We start from the raw sequence: 15276 nt of genomic DNA, 5'->3' as shown, positions 1-15276 counted from the left end.
CCTCTAGAATTTAATGGGAAAAAGGGTAAAAAAATCATTTTTGACCAATTTTGTTGATATTAAAGTAACTGACATTTTAATTTATTTTTTCCGATACGTGGGCCTCTCACTGCTGTGGCCTCTCCTGTTGCGGAGCACAGGCTCCGGACGCGCAGGCTCAGCGGCCATGGCTCACGGACCTAGCCGCTCCGCGGCATGTGGGATCTTCCTGGACCGGGGCACGAACCCATGTTCCCTGCATCAGCAGGCGGACTCTCAACCAGTGCGCCACCAGGGATGCCCTCCCTAGGTAGGTTTATTCCTAGGTATTTTATTCTTTTTGTTGCAATGGTAAATGGGAGTGTTTCCTTAATTTCTCTTTTCAGATTTTTCATCATTAGTATATAGGAATGCAAGAGATTTCTGTGCATCAATTTTGTATCTTGCAACTTTACCAAATTCATTCATAAGCTCTAGTAGTTTTGTGGTGGCATCTTTAGGATTCTCTATGTATAGTATCATGTCATCTGCAAACAGTGACAGTTTTACTTCTTTCCAATTTGGATTCATTTTATTTCTTTTTCTTCTCTGATTGCTGTGGCTAGGACTTCCAAAACTATGTTGAATAATAGTGGCGAGAGTGGACATCCTTGTCTTGTTGCTGATCTTACAGGAAATGCTTTCAGTTTTTCACCATTGAGAATGATGTTTGCTGTGGGTTTGTCGTATACGGCCTTTATTATGTTGAGGTAGGTTCCCTCTATGCCCACTTTCTGGAGAGTTTTTATCATAAACGGGTGTTGAATTTTTGTCAAAAGCTTTTTCTGCATCTATTGAGATGATCCTTCAATTTGTTAATAAGGTGTATCACATTGATTTATTTGCCTATATTGAAGAATCCTTGCATCCTTGGGATAGATCCCACTTGATCATGTTGTATGATCCTTTTAATGTGTTCTTGGATTCTGCTTCCTAGTATTTTGTTGAAGATTTTTGCATCTATATTCATCAGTGATATTGGTCTGTAATTTTCTTTTTTTGTAGTATCTTTGCTGGTTTTGGATTCAGGGTGATGGCGGCCTCATAGAATGAGTATGGGAGTGTTCCTTCCTCTGCAATTTTTTGGAAGAGTTTGATAGAATGTTTGATAGAATTCATCTGTGAAGCCATCTGGTCCCAGACTTCTATTTGTTGGAAGATTTTTAATCACAGTTTCAATTTCATTACTTGTGATTGGTCTGTTCATATTTTCTATTTCTTCCTGGTTCAGTCTTGGAAGGTTATACTTTTCTAAGAATTTGTCCATTTCCTCCAGGTTCTCCATTTTATTGGCATAGTGTGCTGAATTTTTTAGCTTTTGCTTGTCTGTAAAGCTTTTGATTTCTCCATCAAATCTAAATGAGATGCTTGCCGGGTAGAGCAATCTCGCTTGTAGGTTCTTCCCTTTCATCACTTAAAGTATATCATGCCACTCCCTTCTGCCTTGTACAGTTTCTGCTGAGAAATCAGCTGTTAACCTTATGGGAGTTCCCTTGTATGATATTTGTCATTTTTCCTTTGCTGCTTTCAATAACTGTTGTCTTTAATTTTTGCCCATTTGATTACTATGTGTCTCGGCATGTTTCTCCTTGGGTTCATCCTGTATGGGACTCACTGCACTTCCTGGACTTGGGTGGCTATTTCCTTTCCCATGTTAGGGAAGTTTTCGACTATAATACCTTCAAATATTTTCTCAGGTCCTTTCTCTCTCTATTCTCCTTCTGGGACACATATAATGCGAATGTTGTTGCGTCTAATGTTGTCCCAGAGGTCTCTTAGGCTGTCTTCATTTCTTTTCAACCTTTTTTCTTTATTCTGTTCTGCAGCAGTGAATTCCACCATTCCGTCTTCCAGGTCACTTATCCACTCTTCTGCCTCAGTTATTCTGCTATTGATTCCTTCTAGTGTAGTTTTCATTTCAGTTATTGTATTGTTCATCTGTGTTTGTTTGTTGTTTAATTCTTCTAAGTCTTTGCTAAACACTTCTTGCATCTTCTCGATCTTTGCCTCCATTCTTTTTCTGAGTTCCTGGATCATCTTCACTATCATTATTCTATATTATTTTTCTGGAAGGTTGCCTATCTCCACTGCATCTAGTTGTTTTTCTGGGGTTCTACCTTGTTTCTTCATCTGGTACATAGCCCTCTGCCTTTTCATCTCGTCTATCTTTCTGTGAATGTGGTTTCTGTTCCACAGGCTGCAGGATTGTAGTTCTTCTTGCTTCTGCTGTCTGCCCTCTGGTGGATGAGGCTATCTAAGAGGCTTGTGCAACTTTCCTGATGGGGGGGACTGGTGGTGGGTAGAGCTGACTGTTGCTCTGTCGGGCAGAGCTCAGTAAAACTTTAATCCGTTTGACTGCTGATGGGTGGAGCTGGGTACCCTCCCTGTTGGTTGTTTGGCCTGAGGCGACCCAACACTGGAGCCTACCTGGACTCTTTGGTGGGGCTAATGGTAGACTCTGGGAGAGCTCACGCCAAGGAGTACTTCCCAGAACTTCTGCTGCCAGTGTCCTTTGTCCCCATGGTGAGACACAGCCACCGCCCACCTCTGTAGGAGAGCCTCCAACACTAGCAGGTAGGTCTGGTTCAGTCTCGCCTGGGGTCACTGCTCCTTCCCCTGGGTCCCAATGCACACACTACTGTGTGTGTGCCCTCCAAGAGTGGAGTCTCTGTTTCCCCCAGTCCTGTCGAAGTCCTGCCGTCAAATCCTACTGGCCTTCAAAGTCTGATTCTCTACAAGTTTCTCCTCCCGTTGCTGGACACCCAGGCTGGGAAGCCTGACGTGGGGCTCAGAACCTTCACTCCAGTGTGTGGACTTCTGTGGTATAAGTGTTCTCCAGTCTGTGAGTCACCCACCCAGCAGTTACGGGATTTGATTTTACTGTGATTGCGCCCCTCCTGCCGTCTCTTTGTGGCTTCTCCTTTGTCTTTGGATGTGGGGTATCTTTTTTGGTGAGTTCCAGTGTCTTCCTGTCGATGACTGCCCAGCAGCTAGCTGTGATTCTGGTGTTCTTGCAAGAGGGAGTGAGAGCGCGTCCTTCTACTCCACCATCTGGGTTAGGATCCTACAGTTTTTAAATTAATTAATATATTTGTATTTATTTCTAATCCTATCATGTATTTTTGTGTATTTTCACTCCTTTTCTACTTGTTTATTACTCTCCTTCCTTGCCTTCTTTTAGGTTGAGTGTTTTTCTCATTACATTTTTCCCCTTCTACTAGTTTAGCAGTTGTGCACACTGTTTTATCGTTTATTCTGTCTTTTTATTGTTATCCTAGGCATGTTTTACATGCACACTTAACGGATCAATATTCAAAAATAATAAGTACACATTCTATCCCTAGAATATACGAGAATATACTAGATAATACAAGAATCTTCTATTTTCCCTCTATGATACCATTGCTTTTGGCATGTAATTAGATATTTTAGTCTATCTTTAGTCTACTTTTACAACATAAGACTTTATTGCTATTGTTTTATATAGCTATTTAAAAAACGGTTTACCCCCTTCGGGGCTCATTATTCCTTTGGGTGTCTCAGGCCTTCCACTTGGAATCACCTTCCTCTACCTTGCAGTGCATCCTTTTGAATTTCTTTAATGAAGGTATATAGATAGAAACTTCTCTCAACCTTTGTTTGTTTAACAATATCCTTATTTTGACTTCTGTCTTAAAAATATTTTCATAGAGTGTACAACTGTTGGTTGGTTTATTCTCTTTTAACACTTTGAGGATACTGTTCCATTGTTTCTGGGTTCCTTTGTTTCTACTCAGAGATCAGCTGTCAGTATAATTGTCATTCCTCTGTTGTAACTGGCCTTTTTCTCTGTGTCTATAATCTCTTTGTCTTTGATGTTTTGTAGCTTCACTATGACCCTTCTAACAGTGAATTTCTTTGTATTTATTGTTTTGGATTTGCAGGGCTTCCTGATTCTAAGGATTAGAATTTCCTCCACTTTTTGCATTCTCTCCTGCTTGGGCTTTGATTATACTAATGTTAGTCCTTCTTATGCTATCCTCTCTGTTTCTCAACTTGTCCTTTATATTTTCCATCTTCTTGCCTCTCTGTGCTGTAATCTGAATTTTTTCTTTTAATCTATTTTTCCGTTTTTTAGTTCCCTCTTCAGTTGGGTCTAATCCTCTGTTGATTTCAGTTTCACTCAACAATTCTTTTTTATTTCCAGAAGTTCTATTTAGTTCTTTTTCAAATGTCCTTGGTCAATTTTTAAATAGTCTCTTGTTTCTGGCACATATTTCAAGTCCATATTTTATTTTTAAACTTATTAAACACACTCATTTTTATGTTTCTGATAATCTTCATATCTAAAGTCTTGCTTATGAAGACTTGTTTGCTTATATGTTTAGGTTCTCCACTGTAAGCTCATTATTCCTTTACACTGTCTATGACATTTCCCAAGCCTAGACTGCAGATGGGTTTCCACAGAGGATCTGCATTTGCCTCTGCAAAGTTACTGATGAATCTTCAAACCCAGGACTACTGTAAAGTACATTCCCAACTTGAAGTTTATAAATGATTGACAAGTGGGAATTTGGTTTGTGAACTCATTTGATGTCCGGTGTTATTACAGAGATTCAGGGGAAATATTTTCCTCTAGGTGTGAATTTTCTTGTTTTACCCAGACAGGTAATTTTCCTTGGCTATGGATGGATGTTGAAGGGCTACATTATTTCTAGTTTGCCTTTATACTTTATGCTAGGAGATATTACTATTCGATTCACCATCCTGGGAGAGACCCCCTCAGTCTATAACTGTCATTCACCTAGAGCCCATAAAGCTCAAGATCAACTTAAGCAAACACCCTCAGGGTAGATGTTGGCTTTAGTCATCAGCTCTCCTCTCTGGTTTCTTCTTCAAGTAGTTTTTGGTACCTGTGAATTTTTAACATTCCTACTATCTCATGTAAGCCTTTAAAGCTTTTCAAAAACTCGATTATTTTAAGTTCTCCTCAGAGTATGTCATCTATGATTTTGCCTAAAACAAAACTTGGAGTCCTTTTGAAAGCTGGGAAAATGATATTTGGATTTGATGTTGTTTAGCTGAGTCGCCATATTAAAATAATTACAACTTTCAGAAACAGTAAAGTATACATTTCCTGCTAACATCATTCTGTGGCTTGGGTCTTAATTACATGAGAATGGCAATTTTCATATGTATAAGAATAGGAAATAATGATTATTTGATCCTGTTAGTTCTTTGGACTTTTCATAAGTAAGACTTCATTGTATAACTTGTTTTCAAAAGCCAAACCGGGACTTCCTTGGCGGTCCAGTGGTTAAGACTCCACACTTCCACTGCAGGGGGCACGGGTTCAATCCCTGGTTGGTAAACAAAGATCCTGCACGCTGTGTGGGACAGCCAAAAAAAAACCTAAACCAAGCAAGGTTTTAAACACATTGCTTATGTTTAATCTGAGACACAGAGAAATTTTTAAAATAGGGGGAAAATGCTAGAAAATTTTAAAAGGTTTTAAAATAAATTTATTTAAAATAAATTATTTTTTCTTTCTTGGTACATGAAAATGAGTTTTCTGTGTTTGAAATTTAGAAGTTTTCATAAACATTCCTTTTCCACATGTTGACATAAGAATAAAATAAATAAAGAGCAATAGTAATCTCCCAAGGGATCATATAGTTCCAGCATGAAAATGGGAAATAAAACTTCCAGTCTAACATTTAAGAGGCTCAGGTTCCATATTAAGGACTTGAGTCTTTGTAGAGCTCACGCCAAGGAGTACTTCCCAGAACTTCTGCTGCCAGTGTCCTTTGTCCCCATGGTGAGACACAGCCACCGCCCACCTCTGTAGGAGAGCCTCCAACACTAGCAGGTAGGTCTGGTTCAGTCTCGCCTGGGGTCACTGCTCCTTCCCCTGGGTCCCAATGCACACACTACTGTGTGTGTGCCCTCCAAGAGTGGAGTCTCTGTTTCCCCCAGTCCTGTCGAAGTCCTGCCGTCAAATCCTACTGGCCTTCAAAGTCTGATTCTCTACGAGTTTCTCCTCCCGTTGCTGGACACCCAGGCTGGGAAGCCTGACGCGGGGCTCAGAACCTTCACTCCAGTGTGTGGACTTCTGTGGTATAAGTGTTCTCCAGTCTGTGAGTCACCCACCCAGCAGTTACGGGATTTGATTTTACTGTGATTGCGCCCCTCCTGCCGTCTCTTTGTGGCTTCTCCTTTGTCTTTGGATGTGGGGTATCTTTTTTGGTGAGTTCCAGTGTCTTCCTGTCGATGACTGCCCAGCAGCTAGCTGTGATTCTGGTGTTCTTGCAAGAGGGAGTGAGAGCGCGTCCTTCTACTCCACCATCTGGGTTAGGATCCTACAGTTTTTAAATTAATTAATATATTTGTATTTATTTCTAATCCTATCATGTATTTTTGTGTATTTTCACTCCTTTTCTACTTGTTTATTACTCTCCTTCCTTGCCTTCTTTTAGGTTGAGTGTTTTTCTCATTACATTTTTCCCCTTCTACTAGTTTAGCAGTTGTGCACACTGTTTTATCGTTTATTCTGTCTTTTTATTGTTATCCTAGGCATGTTTTACATGCACACTTAACGGATCAATATTCAAAAATAATAAGTACACATTCTATCCCTAGAATATACGAGAATATACTAGATAATACAAGAATCTTCTATTTTCCCTCTATGATACCATTGCTTTTGGCATGTAATTAGATATTTTAGTCTATCTTTAGTCTACTTTTACAACATAAGACTTTATTGCTATTGTTTTATATAGCTATTTAAAAAACGGTTTACCCCCTTCGGGGCTCATTATTCCTTTGGGTGTCTCAGGCCTTCCACTTGGAATCACCTTCCTCTACCTTGCAGTGCATCCTTTTGAATTTCTTTAATGAAGGTATATAGATAGAAACTTCTCTCAACCTTTGTTTGTTTAACAATATCCTTATTTTGACTTCTGTCTTAAAAATATTTTCATAGAGTGTACAACTGTTGGTTGGTTTATTCTCTTTTAACACTTTGAGGATACTGTTCCATTGTTTCTGGGTTCCTTTGTTTCTACTCAGAGATCAGCTGTCAGTATAATTGTCATTCCTCTGTTGTAACTGGCCTTTTTCTCTGTGTCTATAATCTCTTTGTCTTTGATGTTTTGTAGCTTCACTATGACCCTTCTAACAGTGAATTTCTTTGTATTTATTGTTTTGGATTTGCAGGGCTTCCTGATTCTAAGGATTAGAATTTCCTCCACTTTTTGCATTCTCTCCTGCTTGGGCTTTGATTATACTAATGTTAGTCCTTCTTATGCTATCCTCTCTGTTTCTCAACTTGTCCTTTATATTTTCCATCTTCTTGCCTCTCTGTGCTGTAATCTGAATTTTTTCTTTTAATCTATTTTTCCGTTTTTTAGTTCCCTCTTCAGTTGGGTCTAATCCTCTGTTGATTTCAGTTTCACTCAACAATTCTTTTTTATTTCCAGAAGTTCTATTTAGTTCTTTTTCAAATGTCCTTGGTCAATTTTTAAATAGTCTCTTGTTTCTGGCACATATTTCAAGTCCATATTTTATTTTTAAACTTATTAAACACACTCATTTTTATGTTTCTGATAATCTTCATATCTAAAGTCTTGCTTATGAAGACTTGTTTGCTTATATGTTTAGGTTCTCCACTGTAAGCTCATTATTCCTTTACACTGTCTATGACATTTCCCAAGCCTAGACTGCAGATGGGTTTCCACAGAGGATCTGCATTTGCCTCTGCAAAGTTACTGATGAATCTTCAAACCCAGGACTACTGTAAAGTACATTCCCAACTTGAAGTTTATAAATGATTGACAAGTGGGAATTTGGTTTGTGAACTCATTTGATGTCCGGTGTTATTACAGAGATTCAGGGGAAATATTTTCCTCTAGGTGTGAATTTTCTTGTTTTACCCAGACAGGTAATTTTCCTTGGCTATGGATGGATGTTGAAGGGCTACATTATTTCTAGTTTGCCTTTATACTTTATGCTAGGAGATATTACTATTCGATTCACCATCCTGGGAGAGACCCCCTCAGTCTATAACTGTCATTCACCTAGAGCCCATAAAGCTCAAGATCAACTTAAGCAAACACCCTCAGGGTAGATGTTGGCTTTAGTCATCAGCTCTCCTCTCTGGTTTCTTCTTCAAGTAGTTTTTGGTACCTGTGAATTTTTAACATTCCTACTATCTCATGTAAGCCTTTAAAGCTTTTCAAAAACTCGATTATTTTAAGTTCTCCTCAGAGTATGTCATCTATGATTTTGCCTAAAACAAAACTTGGAGTCCTTTTGAAAGCTGGGAAAATGATATTTGGATTTGATGTTGTTTAGCTGAGTCGCCATATTAAAATAATTACAACTTTCAGAAACAGTAAAGTATACATTTCCTGCTAACATCATTCTGTGGCTTGGGTCTTAATTACATGAGAATGGCAATTTTCATATGTATAAGAATAGGAAATAAAGATTATTTAATCCTGTTAGTTCTTTGGACTTTTCATAAGTAAGACTTCATTGTATAACTTGTTTTCAAAAGCCAAACCGGGACTTCCTTGGCGGTCCAGTGGTTAAGACTCCACACTTCCACTGCAGGGGGCACGGGTTCAATCCCTGGTTGGTAAACAAAGATCCTGCACGCTGTGTGGGACAGCCAAAAAAAAACCTAAACCAAGCAAGGTTTTAAACACATTGCTTATGTTTAATCTGAGACACAGAGAAATTTTTAAAATAGGGGGAAAATGCTAGAAAATTTTAAAAGGTTTTAAAATAAATTTATTTAAAATAAATTATTTTTTCTTTCTTGGTACATGAAAATGAGTTTTCTGTGTTTGAAATTTAGAAGTTTTCATAAACATTCCTTTTCCACATGTTGACATAAGAATAAAATAAATAAAGAGCAATAGTAATCTCCCAAGGGATCATATAGTTCCAGCATGAAAATGGGAAATAAAACTTCCAGTCTAACATTTAAGAGGCTCAGGTTCCATATTAAGGACTTGAGTCTTTGGAGAGTTTTTCACTGAGAAAATGCCTGTCTTGGGGCAGGGTGCGGGGTGGGGGCTTTGGTGTGAAAGATCACAAGACATCATTTCTTCAGTTTAATAATCCATTTAATACCATCTTTCAATCCCATTTCATGCTCAGTAGAGCAAGAATAAGTGAACCTTTTGCTGACACTGGTTTTGTTGAAGAGCTTTTGTTTATAAGGCAGTGGCGACATGATCTTATCATGTTCCATCATTATTGGTTTGCTTCTGTCCCCCATCCAAGTAATGCCTTCCTCTGATGTATGCAGTTTTTTCATAGCAGTGACTCCTGTCCTAGGCTGAAGGGGTTTGACAATACTTGCTCACTTTTAAAAGAGAGACATGTCTCAACTTTCTGCCTCAAAAATCTGTTTAAGTGATCACCTTTATTCAGCCATCTCTAAATTTTGAGGAGGAAATATGAATTCGACCGCCTGAACATGAACAAAGGCAAAGGAAGCCCTGGACTGTTGAACTCCTAGGGGCTGCACGGTGGATAATTGATGACTTTACACTGAAACTAAGCTCTTCTGTGGGTCGTGATCACCTAAGAAACATAGACTTATGATTGCGTGAGTGAGCAAAAGAGTCACGTAGAGTCAAACAAAGACAACCCAGCCCTTAGCATTCTGTCTCCCTAAGATCTGTGACTGTTATGTATGGTACCATATCTCTCTATTTTTGCTGTTTGAGATTTACAATAGTTCGAAATTTACAATAGTAATCAAAGGGACAGGAGTTTGCATGAAAAAATGTTTTCATGGGGTATATTTTAAGAGACTGATTCAGCATTTGCAAAGGAAATATATTATTATGGTTTTCATAAAATATGTATACTATGGCAATTTTATCTTAAATTTCTATAGCACTTCATGGGCTGCTTCCACATAGTCAGTAACATTAATCTTTGTTTTTCAGATGAAAGAATGGAAATTTAGAGACTGAATGAATGGCCTCAACAAAGTTCTATAATACAGTATTAGCAAAGCCCCTTCTAGAACCCGGGTCTTCCGACTCATAAACCAGTGCTCTCTCTGTCGTGTAACTCAGGCTCGTAGGGCCTCAGGAGTTCCCTGATGCCCCTCGTATTATCCTCCCTCTATCATACTTGGAAGGGCACACAAATTTACAGTAGATCCAGGCCTACATTTCAAATCTAATCTCTGCTTTACCACAAGATAAATCTCCATTTCCAAGCACAGCAGCGGCCTATCAAGGGTTCATTAATATAGGCAAATGGACCAAGACACCACTAAACGACTAAAGAGTTTAGAAAAATAGCTATAAATAACAGCTCCACAAGGGTTTCATACTGACATCACGAAGAAGGATGTATCAAATGAACACTGTGTGTGGAATGCTCACGATAAAAGTTCTTTCCCAGAAGGGCCTGAAGTTAGGTGGAAAGACAGAGTATGTGTCTAAGAGAATATCAGATTACAGCCACCATCATCATAAAGAAGGATGTAGAGCATCTTCATAACTTTTGATATATTTGGAAATGTTTGGAGAATAAATAGAGAAAAACCTTAAGCATAAAAGTAGGGAGCTTTGTTTTAGGGAAGAGAGAGCTGGAAACTGAAGTCAGTGGCTTTAGTCCCTGCACCGCCATAAGAAGCAGGAGTCCCAGGGCAGATTGCCAGACCTCCGTGAGCCTCAGTGTTTTCTGTGAAGGTGGGATGAGGATTCATATCATAAAGTGGTTTAGAGGAGTTAAATGTGAAAGTGCTTTGTAGATCATAAAGCAAGGCATAAAAGAAGAGACTGTGAAGGACAGGTTGTTACCTATGACTGTAATACTTGGCTGTGTACTTTTTTTAAGCTATTTTAAAATTATTATTAAAAAAAAATTTTGGCCATGCCCCACAGCCTGCAGGATCCTAGTTCCCTGACCAGGGATCGAACCCGTGCCTCCTGCAGTGGAAGCTCGGAATCCTAACCATTGGACTGCCAGGGAAGTCCCTGGCTGTGGATTTTGTCCTGATGATGCCAACCACTCCAGTAATGGAGTCACCCCCCTAAACTGCCTTGGATGTCTTACACAACCTCCGCCCCAGCTGCTCTCTGACTTGATGCACCAGTTCATGTAGCCATGTGGCAAATGCCAGATGTGGCACTTGGCAAATGGTGAGGTATGTTCCTGTGTCTCTACAGCACTACTGCGTACACTTTGGGTAATCCCACAGCAGCCTGCTGCTAAGAGCTGTGTTGAATGACCACCATCCACACTTGAGACGCTATGCTTTGATTTCTGAACATCACAGAAAGAATATAAGACAGCATATAATTATTTCTTTTCCTCTCCAGGCTCTTTGCTTTCTTTTCTGAATTCTTAGAGCTGGATATTACATCCTATGAAATTATCACACCATCCATGATCGGCTTCAATTTGCTTAGCTACGTCTGCCTAGATTGTGGGCAAAAAAAAAGATAAAGGATGGACTTCTACAGCATTCAGCTTTCCAGTCTCCATCAGTAATACTGTCACAGCAAGCCTAGGTAAAATTTCAAGTTATCTGCGGGGTCAACCAGAAATCCAAAGGCACTAAAAACAGAGTCAGTGTGTATTTGACTGTGGGATCAGCAGAAAAGAAAATAGAAGAAAGATTTCCTGTATCTAAGAGTTCAGAGTTATATGCCTGAAATTAATTATGTGCCACATCTTCTTTATCCATTTATCTGTTGATGAACACTTAGGTTGCTTCCATGTCCTGGCTATTGTAAATAGTGCCGCAGTGAATATTGTGGTACATGACTCTTTTTGAGTTATGGTTTTCTCAGGGTATATGCCCAGTAGTGGGATTGCTGGGCCATATGGTAGTTCTAGTTTTAGTTTTTTAAAGAACCTCCATACTGTTCTCCATAGTGGCTGTATCAATTTACATTCCCACTAACAGTGCAAGAGGGTTCCCCTTTCTCCACACTCTCTCCAGCATTTATTGTTTGTAGATTTTTTGATGATGGTCATTCTGACCATTGTGAGGTGATACCTCATTGTAGTTTTGATTTGCATTCTCTATGTGCATGTGTTTTGACAGGCAGCTGGTGCTAACTAGAAATCACCTTAAAACCTATTCAAGATCTTTTTTTTTTTAATTTCAGCATTGCATTTTATAAAGCTTAACATAAGTGCATGTGTATAAGATGTAGAGACAGGCTGGAAAGAAGCCATATTAGGTATTAACAACTATGTGAAATGGTGTGGATTTGGGGGTTACGATAAGACTGTCTCTGGTCAACTTTTATCAGTACCTGGGATGGAGATAGAGAAGGATGCTGATCAAATGTACACATGAAACAAAGATGGACAGGATAATGAACAAGCATGACAGAATCAAAATACAAATGGATTTGGAGGCTTAAACACCAGACAAAAACAAGCTGAATCTTAACAGGAAAAAATCTGGCATTTAGAGTAGATTTATAATAGGTCATAAGCAAGAATCAAAGGTCATCTAACAAAGAGCCAAAGCTTTAATTTTCACCAAAGGTGAGATGGTTGTGCTAAACAACAGCAAAAGAAATCCCCCATAAAATTAGTCGATGCTAACAGAAGGAAATGTTGAAAGATAATTTTTGCATCTAACGAAGGAGTCAGTCATTCCCTGAAGCCTGCACATTAGAATCACTGAAAAAGATTTAAAGTAAATTCAGATTTCCTGGACTTTCTGCAACTTTTTTGCCTTTCTTTTCTAGAACTCTCTCAGCTACCTGTTCTAGTATAGGATATGATTGTTACAATTTCTTTTAGTTCTAAAGTCTTTTATTCTATCCTATTATATTTTTGTAAATCTGAGTCAGTTTCTTCAAAAATTAACTTCTACCTTTTGCTGAGATTACCTCAATTCTGTCAGCAAGAGCTGGTAGGGCTTGGCTTTATCTAGTATTGGCACTGCTGCAAAACGTGAATGTTCTTGGCATAATTCCTCACAACTGCCTTCCTAAGTAGTTTCTCTCATATTTTATGATTTGGTTGAAAACCCAATATGGTTAAGGAAAAAGATGTGCATAAGTGAAGCATAATTATATCGATTCATGTTCTGCTGATAAAGATTTACTTGTCCTCAAGGCATAATAATGGCCAAGACTGCCCATGATCAATAACTCTTGAACCAATAAATCTTAATATTGGCAACAAAAGCCAATATCAACTTAAACTTTTTTCAAAGTGTTATAATATATGCTGATGACATGAAACATTTGAGCACATAAAACACAATCTCTTGAGCTTCATGTTGACACTAAATTTGTATTCTCCAAGAGTTAATATTCTAGATTCCAGTGACATAGGAGCAACTGGCTGATCAAGGGGAAGGTTAATAATGGGGACTGATGGTTAATAATATATTTTTTTGACTGAGACAACAAATATTTATTTCTTACAGTTTTGGAGGCTGGGAAGTCCAGGATTAAGGTGCTGGCAGATCCAGTGTCAGGGGCTCTTCCTGGCTTGGAGATGGCCATCTTCTCACTCTTTCCTCACATGGCAATGAGAGAGATCTCAAGTCTCTTACTCTTTCTCTAAGGGCTTTGGTCCCTTCACGAGGACCCCACCCTCATGTCCTAATCTAACCTTAATTATTTCCCAAAGGCCCCATCTCCAAATACCATGACGTTGGGTATTAGGGCTTCAACATATAAATTTTAGGTGCACACAAACATTCAGTCCAAAGCAAATGGGAACAAGAGTGATGCCAAACTGAACACAATCTGGCATGGTTCACACTTGATAACATATTTATTTAGAAGAGCGTATAAGATTAGTGTACGTGGAACCACTTTGTTAAAATCCAAACCGCTATGGAAATGTAAAGTATAACAGAGTTTGTCTACAGATTCTAAACGCTGTACAACATACTGGCAAAAGAAAAACAGCTTTTTGTAAAAGCAGAAATAGAAACAAGATACGAGAAGAAATGAAGCAAAAGTACACGAAGGAAGCAAGAAAGGGAAGGCATGATGACAAGATTTTACTGGGTACCCAGCATGTGCCAGGAGCTAGGGGAATTATTTGACGTGTATTGTTACATTTAATTCTCACAATTCTATTAGGTACAAGCCAAACCTCAAGCACAACTCTGATTCCTGCAGAACCAAGGTTTAGGCTAAGGAACCGGTTCTACAGTTTTCAGTAGCAGAGCTTGAATTTGCATCCATGTCTGTGTGAATCCAAAGATCATGTTCTTTCTAGGTTACTATAGACAAACCTCAGTGGGTACCTTTATGGAGTCATTTCGGAATTGTTAATAGTGTGGAGAAGTATTTTTCTTACATTGGTAATAGGCCTGTGCTTCATCCCAGCGTTATTTTCTGTGCAACACAAACAGGCCTCAGACCAGTCTATGCAATGAAACTAAATACTGGTGGCTGATAACCAGGAAAAGCCAGATAATGTAGTTTGTTCCTTGGTAGGGTGAAAAAGATTTTATGGGACAAAAAGATGCTGGAATGTCTTTGACTTTTGGGAAGACAAGTGCCTTCCCACCAGGGTGTTAGTCTGCTCAGCTGCCATTACAAGATACCATATTCTGAATGGCTTAAACAACAGGAGTTTAGTTTTTCACAGTTCTCAAGGCTGAGAAGTTCAAGATCAAGATGCCAACTGATTTGGTTCCCGATAAGAGCCCTCTTCCTAGCTTGTGGATCTCCACTGTGTCCTTACACGGCAGAGAGAAGACAGAGAGAGAGAGAACACTCTCTGATTTCTCTTCCAGGAGAAACCAGGTCTATGGGATCAGGGCTTCACACTTACGGCCTCATTTAACCTTAATCACCTCCTTAAAGACCCTATCTCCTATACAGTCACTTGGGGGTTAAGCCTCCAACATATGAATTTTGGGGAGATACATTCAGTCCACAGCAACCAGTGCAGCACTTTGCACCTGTACCCAAAGACGTGCTCAGGAGTTCACATTTAGTTCTATCACCTACAGCCCTGTGAACTTGGGCAAATTTCTTATAAGCCTTCTTGAGCTTCAGTATTATCACCTGACTGATAACAGGGACATGATTATGCTTGCCCAGTGAGCACTACTGGGTTGTGAGGAGGATGGAATTTCACAATGTGTAGGCAGCCCTGTGTTTTTGTGCATGAAGCTTTCCTGAGAATGTCTAAGAAGGACTAACATCCCAAAGATAGACTGCAGTGCTCGAAGGAGCTTCTATCTCCTGAGCTTTGAGAAGTATTCTAAAATCTCTAATTAAATATCACCTTTTAGATGGAAATTTT

The 15276-nt window shown here is 39.1% G+C and overlaps 1 protein-coding gene across 1 annotated transcript in view; it reads right to left on the bottom strand.

The window, feature by feature from the left end:
• The window catches only part of SASH1 (SAM and SH3 domain containing 1), an 856260-nt gene that overhangs the window by 444547 nt on the left and 396437 nt on the right, over window positions 1-15276 (bottom strand). The gene's annotated exons all lie outside the window — the stretch shown is intronic.

The sequence above is a fragment of the Neophocaena asiaeorientalis genome, unplaced genomic scaffold (assembly GCF_003031525.2).
Source record: "Neophocaena asiaeorientalis asiaeorientalis breed wild unplaced genomic scaffold, Neophocaena_asiaeorientalis_V1.1 scaffold123, whole genome shotgun sequence".
Classification (NCBI taxonomy): domain Eukaryota; kingdom Metazoa; phylum Chordata; class Mammalia; order Artiodactyla; family Phocoenidae; genus Neophocaena; species Neophocaena asiaeorientalis.
This window is presented reverse-complemented; position numbering and strand designations above follow the sequence as displayed.